General features: G+C 44.4%; 1 protein-coding gene across 15 annotated transcripts in view; it reads right to left on the minus strand.

The window, feature by feature from the left end:
- The window catches only part of Apbb2 (amyloid beta precursor protein binding family B member 2), a 337,969-nt gene that overhangs the window by 204,870 nt on the left and 119,038 nt on the right, over window positions 1–14,061 (minus strand). For 14 of the 15 annotated variants that reach the window (XM_031342505.1, XM_031342497.1, XM_031342500.1 and 11 more), the window contains one exon: window positions 2,475–2,588. The exons of the other annotated variant lie outside the window; for it this stretch is intronic. The gene's annotated coding sequence lies outside the window, so the exon portion shown is untranslated. The remainder of the gene's footprint in view (window positions 1–2,474; window positions 2,589–14,061) is intronic. 15 annotated transcript variants of the gene reach the window in all.

A 14,061-nucleotide genomic window follows, 5' to 3' on the forward strand; every position in this document is an offset into this window, starting at 1 on the left:
CCCGGCCCCAGTCTGAGGGCTCCTGGAAGCTAGGCTGCAGATCTCCACAAGCAAACCTCACTGGAGTAATCTGGAGAAGCTGGAAACAAGGAAGGGAGGAGAGAATGGGGAGGAAACCGAAAGGGAGGCTCCTGAGGGACAAGTCTAAGAATGGATGACAGGAAAAAAAAAAGACAGAGAGGAGGGGCTGGTGAGATGGCTTGGTGGTTAAGAGCACTGATTGCTCTTACGAAGGTCCTGAGTTCAAATCCTAGCAACCACATGGTGACTCACAACCATCTGTACAGCTACAGTGTATTCATATACATAAAATAAATAAATAAATCTTTAAGAGAGAGAGACAGAGAGAGAGAGACAGAGAGAGAGAGACAGAAAGGGAAACAAGGTGAGAGTCACTGACTAGAACTGCCCAAAGAAGAACGGTTCCAGGTGACATATAATCCTGGGAAAGGGACCACTTACTCTCCTTCCATCACAAACAGATGGAAGAAGTCTTGAAACAGCAATTGGAAGCCATCTCCACTCAGAGGCCAGCTAGACACTGCGGCCCAGTAAAAAGGGGGAGGGGCAGTGCTCTCCAGGAGAGAAAGAAGTGTTTCTCAGGAAGTTATAGGTAGCACTGGCCTATGCAAGTTGGAGTCCTATAGTACATTCTAGAAAATCACGTACCTGGCAGGTGGTGTATCTATTCCCAGACGGTGGGTAAAAAGAGCATGACCCCAAGCATGAGTCTCCCGTATAGATGCTTTATTTCTTCCACTTTCCCCAGAGCCCAAGCAACAGGACTGTACCCATTTTGAAAGAAGAATCTCCCCTCACAACATTTTTGGGTGGACCACGTGAAATCAACATTTTTGTGGGCCAAGATAAAAAAAAATGTCAGTTTCTACCAAGGCAAAAGTGGATCGACTGTGGTAGATGCTTTTCAACTTTCTCTTACAAAAGGGGCAGGGAATCCAAGCCTCCCAGAAAGATCACGAATTATTTAAGTTTTAACGGCCAAGAGACAAAATAGGGATTACATAGATACTTATATAACCACTTAAAATGTTAAAGTTTAAAAATATAGAAATCCACCCTCGGCTCCCACAGGCATTGGCCACAGTGTGTCCGACTCCCTCTCCAGCACCCAGGTACATGTTGCCCTGGTGATGGTCTTTGGGAAAGCAGCTCCTTTTACTTTTTTGTTTTAATTAAGCTTTTTAAGACTTATGTATGTTTATTTCATTTCTACGGGTGCTTTGCCTGCATGCATGTGCACCCTATGTGTGTTTGGTATCATCAGAGGAGGCCAGAAGGGGATGAGAATCCCCTGGATTGCAGTCAGAGATGCTTGTGAGCCACCATGTGGGTGCTTTAAGCAAACCCAGGTCCTGTAGAAGAACAGCTACTCTGACCACTGAGCCATCTCTCTGGCAACGGCAACAGCAGAGTTTGTAGAGATATCCATCTGCCCCAGTGCTGCGGGCTCGCTTCGATGGGCAGTCCATTTCCATAGTTACTAAGACACCACTGCTTCGATGGGCAGTCCACTTCCATAGTCACTAAGACACCACTGCTTCTGATGCCTAGGTTTGCTACACAAGCACTCCAAGATGTTTCTAACAAAACCTGAGCTGTATGAAGAAATGGAGCTACGCTGTGAAGATAAATATCACTACAGGAGAAATGTGGAGGAGAGACACCCCGACACATCCCTGACCTGAGGCCACAATGCTAGAGAATCCATAGGGAAGTAATAAAAATAAATGAATTATCCACACAGCTGGAAGAGCAAAGGAAGTATGAGCTAAGACAATCAAGGACATCCACAAAGGGAAGAGACTCTGGACGGGAGGTGATACCTTCTCTTCATTCAGTGTTGCATTAATCACAAGAGCAGCCACAACACTTCCCAAAACCTGGTACTGAAAGACAGAGGGGCTATTTCCAGGGCAATGTCTGCCTTCAGAAAGCAATCCACTCTACCCAAAGCTCAAAAAACAAAGGCAGACCCAGCATCTCTAGGACCAGAGTGGGTCTTTTTTAAATCGAAGTAAAACAGTCACTGAGAAATGCTTTGAATTTGTGGTATTCCTGTTATTTTAAATGTGTCATACAATTGTGATGGGAAGGGGGAAATTATTTTAAAGGCTATGTATAAGTGAATACATTGTGAAACACAAAAAGAGTCATCTGGTATTATTATAGGACTACTTGATTATAAAAATACTAATTTAGATAACAGATTTTTTTTTCACTAGTTGATATGAAAAACAGCACAGAACAAAATGTTCTCCTATACTTCTACATACTCTCATTTATATCTTATAAGCATTTGCCAGGTTAGCGCCCCTGTGATATTCTACAATGAGAGAAGAGAAAGGAAGAGAAGAGAGACGGGAAGGGGGCGGAAGGAAAAATAGTGGGAAAGAGAGAAGAGGAGGAGATAGAAAGGCATGCATGGGTGGCGACACGCATGGTGACATACGTACACGAGCTGCCTGGACACCTGAGAGCCTCTGGGTACCTTCTGCCCATAGCGACAGTCAGCGTGTTAGCGGGGACTCAGGAACTCCCAAGGACTCCGGAAACAGTGAGAGGGCTAGCTGTTGAGGGAGAGACAAAAAAAAAAAAAAAAAAAAAAAAAAGATGGAAATAAAACAGTCTTAGGATAATCATCACATTTTTTTTTTCATTAAAATGCTAATGATGACCACCCCTGCCTTCCAGATAACCATGTTTATGAATTATTCATGGTCACAGGCGGGAAGAAATCGCTCTGTCCCCACAGGCAAGCATGAAGCCTGCAGAAGGTTAGCCTATGGCCCCAGCAGTAAGTGTGACAAAAGGGCATGTCCCTAAGAATGCCTGGTCAGGGTGTAAAGTCCAGCCATCCCCATAGCACTGGGCTTGTCATTCGCCATCTTCTTATTGAACATCGACGATGGTACCAGGTTAGCCCTTTGTTATGACTCCTGAACTCACATCCTACCAAAGACACTCTAAAAGCTCAAAAGAAAAAAGGAAAATGTATTGAATTAGAGCGGCTACATGCCAAAGTGATTAAAAAAGAAGAAAAGCCCTCTGAATATACCAGCCCACTGTGTATAGACGGCCCCTTTGTGCTCCCTTCCGAAGGCAACACACATGCACCGAGCGCTTTTACACGGGTTTTTGTGGACATTAAATGAACTTACTATCAAAAGCACAGGCTGCAGCCTTACTCGAAGTCAAGCTGTCAGCTACAAAATGAATAAAACAGCGTCTCCATTTCTACAGATAGCGGTCCACTGGGCTCAGAGACTTGCACAGAATGGGCCCTGTAGGGCAGTGGGTGAGTGGAATGATTTGACCGCCATCCAGCAGAGGCGGTCCAGCCCAGACAAGAAGAGGTCAGGGAAGGCATCCAGGAACAAAGGGTGTCTGACAGGTGTAAGGCTGGGCTGGGGTGAGGGAAGCCTGGTGGGTGACAGACAAAGGTAGAGGCAGTGGGGGAGAAACCATGATGTGGATTCCTGTTCTTGGCTCCACTCTAGAGTGCTCCTGTGTTATCAGGCCAGGGAGGAAAGGAGACTGGAGTCAACCAGCAACTCTGTACCTCTCTCAGAGATCTTAGACTAGACCTGGTTGCAGACAGATAGATAAGCCTGCATCGGATGTGGGGTTTGGATGCATTACTCTCTCTGGATGGATCCAAATGGGCGACGTGGACACAGTAAGAGTACTGAAGCCGACCTGCTTGTTACAACATCCAGACACAGAGGCAGGGCAGAAACTGAGACAGTATAAGTGATCAGGGAAAGGGCGAGGCAAATTAGCATCGGGAAACATCCGGATCAGTGGTCCTCAACCTTCCTAACTCTGCCAGCCTTTAATATAGTTCCTCACGTTATGGTGACCCTCAACCTCAATTATTTTCATTGCTACTTCATAACTGTACATTTGCTGCTGTCTTAAACTGTAATGTAAAGATTGATATGCAGGGTCTCTGATATGTAATGCCTGTGAAAGGGTCATTCGACACCTGCCTCCAAAGGGGTCAGGACCCCGAGGTTGAGAACCACTGATCTAGATGCTAACAGGGAGAACAATTTGAACAACTATATGCAGACCAACAGTAGTAGGTCAGCGGTGTAGAATACAAGAGAAGGAACAGGAAGACCAAAAAGAGGTCAGTCTACAGAATTAAAACCTGAGGTGTCAAAGACTCAAGGCCTAGTCAAGACAGAAGAAGATACAAAAGAAGTAAAAAAAAAAAAAAACACTCATAGAGAGGCAGAGACACTGTCTGAGAATCGCTGAAGGGTTGTGGGCAGAGAGAAGACTCTATGGTTAGTGCCAAAAGACAGGCGATGGCAGACCAGGAAGCTATGATCTTGTAGAAAACAAACAAACAAAAACAACAACAATCTAAATTTCAAAGGTAGAGAAGTACCAAGGGATACAAAAGAGAATGAAGACAAAGATGAAAAATACTCTTGGTGTTGACATTTGAAAAGTCACTGGGCACCTCGACTGAGGACTGAGTCTGTAGCATGGAGGAGACAAAGAAGAGCATCCACAGAGTAACGGGAGAGCGTGTGGGGGGACAGGCCACGTCAGAAGGACTTACGTGCCAGCAGATGGAATCTGCAGAGAGGAAGGATGCGGAGAACCAGAGGGAGAGAAAGAATGAACTAGATTTCCAGAAGCAGGAAAGTGGGCAGGAGTTCAGATGAAGGGGCTAGCTTTGAAAACAGCAATCCACGCTCTGATTCTGGAAGCAGCATAAAGGTAAATGGGGTCAGACTCCATTCACAGCAGCGCTGGAATATTACAGAAGACAGCAAATGACATCACCATGCTTGAGAAGACATGGCAGGCAATGGGCTGGAGAGATGGGTCATTGGTAAAAGCACTTCAGGTGAAAGCAAGAGGACCTGAGTTCAAATCCCCAGAGGCCACAAAAAAGCTAGGTAAGGCCGCATGTGCCTATAAACATGGTTTTTTTTGGGGGGGGGGGGTGTTGAGCAGGGGGTAGGGGGTAAGCAGTCCCAGAGAGGGCAGATCCCAGGAGCTCACTGGTTCAACAGCATAGCCTGGCCAAAACAGAAAGCTTCAGGTTCAGCAAGAGCCCCTGTGGCAGAGAGAGAACATGGCGGAAGAATTTCAGTGTCCTCCTCTGGCCCCTACATTTGTACACATTTGTATACAGACACCTGCCCTTGTTCAAACACACACACACACACACACACACCATGCACAGAGGAAAAAAAGAAAAGAGAGAAAGAGCTTGGTACAACTCCTTGTCAAGAATGAGGCAACGAGTAAACACTTGAGGACGCAGACCTGGTCATGATTGGTCTCTGGTATGCGACCCCTGACCCACCCCCAAAGGAAAGCCATCCAGCCCTGTTTAAAGGCAAACAAATACACATGCCTGTGCGTATGAAAGCAGGGAAGCACACCAACTGGCAGAATGAAGGCAGTGCAGGGGCGAAGGAGGTAGAAGAAAGCTCTTCCAAGGACACCCTTAGGCTTGGGGTGTCAATGTTTCCATGTTTCCAGGGTTTGCTTAGAGTCTCACTGACCAAAGCCTTGGCCATGGCTCACAGTCTGCAGGCCTTTGTGAGTCACTGTAAAAGCATAAGCAACCTAAGCAGCAACAAGGCTGACACTAGGAAATAAAAGTAGGAAGAACTAGTGGGGGTGGCTGGGGGCAGGGTTGACAGTGGCACCTGCTGGAGCCTCGAAAGCCCAATGCCTCAAAACATGCACATTCCCACTTCAGGCTTTTCCCTGGAGGGTTAGGAATGGCACAGGGCAACACAGCTAAAGCAGGGATGTTCATTAGAAATTGAACACGACGGGAAGCTCCTTGAAGAGCAGATGTGCAGTCTCCTGGCGGTCTCTATGATCTCAGAAGCCCTGGAGCTATTCTAAAGGTTTGCATTTCTATACAGGAATGAGATCCAGGCCACCAGCGGAGTGACAGTCTTGTAGAACCAGGTGCTCATCCCTGGTACCAAAGCCAGCAGAAGTCACTAACTGGGCCATTCATTTTGTGTCCTTGGAGCACAGAAGACAGTCAAGCACGCAATAAACGTGGAATGAATCCATAAACTGGTATATGTCTGAATAATCTTCCCAACTAAGGGATAAGAAGGCCAATTAAAGGGTGAGAACAGAAACAACCTGTCTGTCTTAGCCCTCAGTGACTCAATGGAAAACTGTAAATCACATCCAACTACATTTATTTTACACAAAAAAGTTTTTATTAGTTTATAAATAAATAGCACAAGGCCCGTCTCTGAAATTATGGAATGATGCTCTTTAAATAGGTAACAGGTAGGTGCAAAGATTCTGAGCAAACAAAGGACCAGGACGTGGAGACTCCATCAGCCTGCCTGCTTTGCTACCCTTCTGAAGGACAGGAGCATCATTCTAGCGGTATGGTGCCTCTCCTCCCAGATGCTCAGCCTCAGCAGCCTGCTTGCCTTTCACCCGTGGGGACCACAGGATATGAAATGAGGGGAGCATCAAGCCTTACCATCTTGAAAATTCATCCCAGGTGCAGGCTGTGCTTCTGTCCTGATGTATATGCAATTCTACTACAGTTTCCCTTTTAATACAGAAGGCCAGGCCTCAGGCATCGCAGATCCTACGGAGCATACCTCCCATCGCACAGAACACTGTAGTATCCGCCTGGAAAGGACCTCAGTAACTGAGCTTACAAATGTGAGGGGTGGGTTAGTAGCATGCACTGTGTGACAGGGTTTTATTTTTGTGTTTGTATTTTTGTTGTTGTTTTCCTTGACTGTGAGAAAGTAGCTTGATCCTTCTAATCTGATTCTGCCATGTTGGTAACAACACACACACACACACACACACACACACACACACACACACTTATCTCCAGTGCTCAAGTGTAGAGCACCTTGCACATGCCTGGCTTGCCCTTGGCCACGGAGTACACTGGCAGTCCAGAAGTGGACCCTCGAGCCAGCCATTCACCTTTCCACTCAAGAAGGCAAGGGGGCAGGATAAACACACTACTCAATTGGATGAAAGCCAGAGGATGAAGGGAATCTTTTGGCTAGTCCAAAGTGTTTAGTGTGCAGCTTTTTAATTACTGTATTTACGACACTACCCATAACAGATTCCCCACCACAAATGTTCTAGCAGGTCATTAATCCTTGACAAATACATTAATGTTCCTCTCCCCACCATCCCCCTTCAAATTCTTGTTGTGCTGATGTGAGGCAAAAATGCTAAGAATTCTTTTCAAAGTAAATATTTTATGTCAACAGCCCTGGCTGCCACTGGTCTCCGGTTAACTATTTCCAGATAGTATTCCAGTCTTAAGTATTTGGGGCCGCTGACCTTAAAGATGAATTTGCAAACAAAATTTGTAAAACTAGCTTTGCCTGATGCATCATTTTTGTCAGAGGAACGGTGGTGTGAACTTGTAAGAAGGTGGCTTGTGCTCTTCAAATACAATATATTCCATGACTCATTAATTCACAAAACACCATTGCCCGTTATGACATGAAAGACTTCTGCTTTTTAAAAATCTCCAGAAGTCAGTCACTGAGAATGGTCAAGTTCTCCCAATAATTGAAGGACTACCTCTCTCAGCACTAAATGGGTTTAACTTCAACCACAGAGCATTAATGTTTCTCTCAGAGAATTCAAAGTATGATTAATCAGTGTTTGGCAGCTCACGATCGTCGGTGACATCACTAATTATTTTGCTGTGTTGGAACATGAGCACAGGCACTCAGAGGAAAAGCAACTAGTCTGCCATGACCAGGCGGGAGCTGGGTTTCTTCCGTCACGAGGCACACAGAACAAACTGACAGAATGCCTGCTGAAGCTCCATCACCAGCTACAACTATACTACACAGAATCAGAGTTGAATGCAAGTTATTGACCCAGGCCTAGAGCCAAGGTCACAGAGAGACAGACTGACTACACCTGTGTGCTGCTGGACCTGGGTTAGGTGACCTGATAAGGTTCTCAGAACCTATGGGGTGCACACAGCTTTTGTCTGTCTGTCTGAATGTCTGTCTGTCTGTCTGTCTGTGGCTGTTCTGTTGCCTTACTTGACAGGTGCCTCCCCTCTCACCCCAAAGAGCTACAGGGCAGTTATAGCACCAGCCTACCCTTTTCTTCAACTCAGCAATAGTTTTAAAAACCAAAGCACTGGAGCATAAGAAAACGAAGCTTAACATACCAGGCTGCAAACAAGGTCTGAAGTGTGCTAGGCTGACTGAACACACAGGTTGTTGAGATGCCTTCTTTGTTTATTTATTGGTTCTTAGAAAATTCCAGTCTTAGTCCTTAAGCATTTGAAGTCACCTAGTATAAATACAGGTAAGTCTAACACAGACCCTTTGATGTTGCTTGGTAAGTGACCCCCGTTCTTCCACAAGACTTCTTGAGAAATTCAGCAAGCAAAAAATCTCCAAAACCAATAGAAATAGTGGTTCTCCTGGGAGATGTCTCTGGAAATGCGGCAACATTTGAGAAACCTGGAGAAGGGAAGGCTCTGTTTCTGTTTCAGTAAGAGGCTGGGAGCAAGAGGTGTCAATTAGCCTTTCAAACTATATCTGTAAAATGGGCTCAAGATACCTTCTCTACAAAGCTCAGTGACAACAAGACAAAAGGTTCTAGAGAGAGAAAAACATGAATGGAACTTTGAAATGGAAACAGAGTACATAAACCACCATGATAAAGGGCCTGGGTGATTCCCACTACCCTATCACATTTCTTTCTCAAAACACTAACAATAATGATTATAATTAGTATATGAGACAGGGGCTCATGTAGTCTAGGCTGGCCTGAGTCAAATATTCTTTCGATAAACACTGCTTCTTGGCAAATAAATAAAATGTCTTTAACTACTCAAAAAGAAATGCAAATACTACATTTTCTATTACGTTTTCCTGGAGGCGTTTCTTCTTTAGCATCTAGCTGAACTTCTTTTTTCTTTCTTTATAGGATCTTCATGGGCTTTTCCTCTTTGTAAGTATACTCCTTGCAGTGACTATTACAGAACATGTCTGCTCCGAGCAGTGTGTGAAGCCTCATCATATACCTCATGCAGAGGGCACAGGGTTCCCATGCTCACATATAGCACTAGAGAAATCAGGGCTCTTAAACTCACAGTCTTTTCCCTTCAAAGGAAGGGATTTACATCTGTTTCTACCCAGAAGGTAGCTAATAACCTGGTGATCTTTTTGCTATCTGTACAGCATTGTTTCTCAGTCAATGGAACCTATCCTTATAAAAGATGTATTATGTACTTTGCAAAGGAGTCTACTATTATGTTTATTTCAGACCCTTCCCCTCTAGACCCTTATCCTAAGCACTGTTTCTCAGTCAATAGAACCTATTCTTATGTAAGAGGTCATTCTTTACAAAACGTAGTCACACCTTAATAACTGTCATAAGAAAAGTTTTTTCCAAAGTCAAACTGTGCTGAAATGTCAGAAATAAACTGCCTGGATCAGACTCTAAAAGTGTGACCAGCACTTGCTAACTAAGTCATATTGAACCTGATTTCCTTCTTGCCTCTCCAGCATCTCTCCTCTGCCAGCCATAGCAGGTTTTATTGTTTTGTGTTATATTGCTTTGTTTTGTTTGGGGGAGTCATGTCTTAGTTAGGGTCTCATTGCTGTGAAGAGACACCATGACCACAGCAACTCTTATAAAGGAAACTATCTCACTGGGGCTGGCCTACAGTTTTAGAGGTTTAGCCCATTGTCATCATGGCGGAAAGCATGGCAGCATACAAGCAGACATGGTGCTGGGGAAAGAGCTAAGAGTTCTACATCTTGAGAGAGAAACTATGTGTCATACTGAGCATATCTTGAGCATGGGAGACCTCAAAGCTCAACTCCACAGTGACAGTCTTCCTCCATCAAGGCCACACCTACTATAATAAGGCTACACCTCCTAATAGTGCATTCAAACACATGAGTCTATGGAGGGGGGGTCATTCCTATTCAAACCCACCACAGGGGCACATGTTATTTTTCTTAATTTGTTTTTCTCTTTATATGCTTTTATTTCGGTTGTTTTGTAAAAAACAAAATCCCAAATGTTTGCCAATGAAGACTCGGGAGCCAGATGCTGGAGCAAATGAAAGCATGCTAGTTCACAGAGACAGAGAAAACACCCAGCTGTCCTTCCTACTCCACTGATGTCCCAGAGGGGGAAAGCCCCTTCTCCTTCTCCTTGTTGTCTTAAAAATCCTTCAACTCAAAGACCCTCCTTTCTGTTAACTCATGTTCACTCCCAGTCAACTGGTTGCTTGCTCCCCCTCTTGACCAATGGTTGAGTTTACTTAATCCTGTTTCCAAAAAGCACTTGGATTGAAGGTGTATGTTAGGGCTGAGCCACACCACAATAAGAAACAGGTTTTTCCAGTTGACAATCTTGGGGATCACAATGTGATCAAATAACCTGCAACATATTTCACTTTCAGAAACAGAGGTAGAACATTCTAGAACCTGTAAAGCAGCATGAAGCATGTTATCCAATACTCCACAGACATTTCTGACACAAATTAGCCTTCTTTCCATACATTTGAAACCTCGAACACCCAACTCTTCTTGTGAATAATTACTTTCCCCCCAGGCAATAGTCTTTTGATGTTAAAACAGTGAGAAAAGTATACGTCTACCAAATCATACTAAAGTAACACAAGCAAATCTCAAAACTAATAAATTAAAAAACACACTGAAGAAGGAAAAAAGGGAAAGGGAATAAAAAAAAGGGAAAGAGAATAAAGTTGTTATCCTAATTACAGCAAATTCTCCATCATCTGCCTCATCAAGGCCACATCCCCCAGGCTCTGCATTAAACAATATGATCATTAAATCTGTGAAAACCACAAGGGATGTGCCCATCTCATTAAAAACTGCACGCACGTGAACTGAGATAATGAGGAAGAGCATCTATTTTGGTTTTAAGGACAGAAGTGCTTCCTGCCCGCTGCTTAGTGCTGAGACACTTGTAGTAAGCCGCAGCACAAGACAGATGCCCAGGAGTGAGTCTGTCACAATGACTCCACAGACTCTGGACCTCGATTTAGCAACAAGGATCACAATGTGTTCAAAGCAGAGACCACTAATTCTAGAATATGGAGCTGAATATTTCTGTGAAGTGGTATCAGCTCTCTATGAAAGGCGAGATCATGCTGCTTTATAGACACTCAAACCCTGCAGGACTCAAAACAACTGCCCTTTTGTTTTATAACAGATGAATAAGGCCAAATGATCCTTCATACACCTTAATTACATTCAACACTGCAAGAAATCTGTTATCATTTTTCCATATCTTAGAAAAGCATATTGATAACTGGCCTAGAATTTGCTAGGGTCATATCCTATAATGTTGGAAATTTACACTTATGGTATTATTCTTACAGCTGGGTTTCAGGCTAGACTTGAATCTGTGGAGCTAATCCACTTCCTCCCACTATACATGCCAACCTAGGGAGGATTCCACCACTCAGTTCATTTTGAAAGTCAAAGTAACAATAAACCTGAAAAGAAGAGAGAAAGCACGGGAATCCTTCTGCAATGGGCCAGACAGCCACCTATCCAGGTAACATCAAACCTTGAAAGCTGATTAACTGGTGACTTGAGCTCCATGTGGCAGATTATAATCATGTGTGCATCTTCACTCCCTCATAAGTGACATAAAATGAGAGCCAAAAATAAAGTCAGAAGATACAAGTACTGGAAGTAGTTTTGAAGACACAGAAAGCAAACAGGCCTCCAATGAGTGACTTTTCAAAGCAAGGATGGAGAAAACTCAAATGACTGCCATCAGAGCCATCAAGAAGTTGGGGAATAGAACCCTACAACTCTGAAGGTGCAAGTATCCCCAGAAAAGAGACCTGTAAGAAACAGGCAGGAGGGGATAGCTTTGAAAGCTGGAGGGTTGCCTGCAAAACATTTTAAGGATGAGTTTCAACACCCTTCCTGTGGCAGTTTGAATGAAAATGGCCTCCAATAGGCTCATAGGAAGGGGCATTATTAGGAGGGGTAGACTTGTCGAAGGAAGTGTGTCACTGGGGATGAGCTCTGAGATTTCAGAAGCGCAGGCCACGCCCAGTGTCTCACTCTCTCCCTGCTGCCTGCTGATCCAGATATAGAACCCTCGGTTCCTCCTCCAGTACCATGTCTGCTTGCAAGCTGCCATGCTTCCCACCATAATGAAAAATGGACTAGACCTCTGAATTACAACCCAGCCCCAATAAAATGTCTTCCTTTATGAGAGTTGCTGTGGTCATGGTGTCTCTTCACAGCAATGGAAACCCTAAGATACTTCCACAGATATGAAGCTGGATATTCTCCACTCTCAGTGGAAAATGACAGACTGACAAAGAACCCTGAGAGGATCCAGACTCAAGGGCCAGGAATAGAGGCGTGTCATGGTGCAACGGGGGCAGGGGTGGGTTGGGGGTGGAGACTTAAATTTGTATGGTGCCAAGAGAGCCCTATATCCCTCTCTTAAGCTCCCAGAGCACTTGCAGGGTAAGAGATATGAGGGCTTTTCTAAGAGAAACTACCGAAGCCCTGACAAAGATCCACAGTTAGTGCAACTAGGAGGCAAATGGGAGTTCTGAAAGTCATTTTATGCCAATGTCACCAGTTACCAAGCCTTGACCTTCACATAGGGAAAAATGATGGAATGGGACCAGCAGACTTGTGGTCGGGAACTTAGGAAGGAAATAGAGCCAAACCTGAAGGCAAAGTTCAGATACACACAATCATTAACAATCTATAAACAACAAAAACAATAACCCTAGTGGCCAAGGAGATGGTTTGGCCATATAATGTCTCCTCCGGCCTCCATGGGCACCTGTACACACATGGCAAATACACATAAATAAAAATGAAAACAATGCTAAGAGATGTTTTTAAAGTCACATACAAGGAAAAGGTAATGAACAGCACCTCACAATACAGTGTGTGTGTGTGTGTGTGTGTGTGTGTGTGTGTGTGTGTGTGTATGTATATTGGGAATAGAAGGAAATGTCAGGGGCTGGTGAGATGGCTCAGCGGTTAAGAGCACTGATTGCTCCTCCGAAGGTCATGAGTTCAAATCCCAGCAACCACATGGTGGCTCACAACCACCTATAATGACGCCCTCTTCTGGTACATCTGAAGACAGCTACAGTGTACTTATTTATATTTGAGCCAGAGCAAGTGGGAAGGACCGGAGAGAGCAGAGGTCCTAAAATCAATTCCCAACAACCAGATGAAGGCTCACAATTATCTGTACAGCTACCATGTGTATTCATATACATAAAATAAACAAATAAATCAATTTAAAAAAAAAAAAGAAAATGTCAGAAGCCCTCCAAATTTTTTAGGAAAAATGATCCCTACTTTAAATCCAAGAACACATGAAAAGGGGGAACAAATGATATTGTCACATAGGCCAGATTGTAGAAAATTATACCACTCACATCTAAAGAAGCTGCTGGGCAGTGTGCCCCACCCCTGCAGAGGGTCAACGTCAAGAGATCCAACAAGCAGGTCAATCAAGAATTCCCACAGAGGGATGAAGGGAAACTGCAGGCCACCTGAGCTAGCAGTCTCAAGGGTAAACAGTCTGGAGGGAGCACGAGAGCAGAGGACACCAGGAAAGTGTCACCTAAAATGACTCACAGAAAGCCTGTAGGACAGGGCACTGCTTGACCTCATTTCAGAATACAAGGAGAAATAAACAGGGTAGGAAAAATACAAAGCAGAAGCAGAGGTTAGTACGATACACAAGAAAAAAGATAAAGCCATAAAACAGTGCAGAGCCGACCAGTGAAAACATGTGAGTACCCTGAAGCATGAAGGACGGGCCTTAAAGGGAGGGAGGACACCAGATCTAAACCTTTGACACCAAACCTCCCTTGAGAGGAAGTCAGTGTCCACTGCGTAAAACGGTGTCTCGGCTTCTCTTCCTGCTGCTGTGATAAAATACCCCGACCAAAGGCTTTATTTCAGCTCCTAGTTCACGCATCAAGGCAGGGAGGTCAAGATGGCGGGTGAGGGCTTGGAGAAGCGGATCACATCTCAGCCGTGA

The sequence above is a fragment of the Mastomys coucha genome, unplaced genomic scaffold (genome assembly GCF_008632895.1).
Source record: "Mastomys coucha isolate ucsf_1 unplaced genomic scaffold, UCSF_Mcou_1 pScaffold22, whole genome shotgun sequence".
In the NCBI taxonomy this organism is placed as follows: Eukaryota; Metazoa; Chordata; class Mammalia; order Rodentia; family Muridae; genus Mastomys; species Mastomys coucha.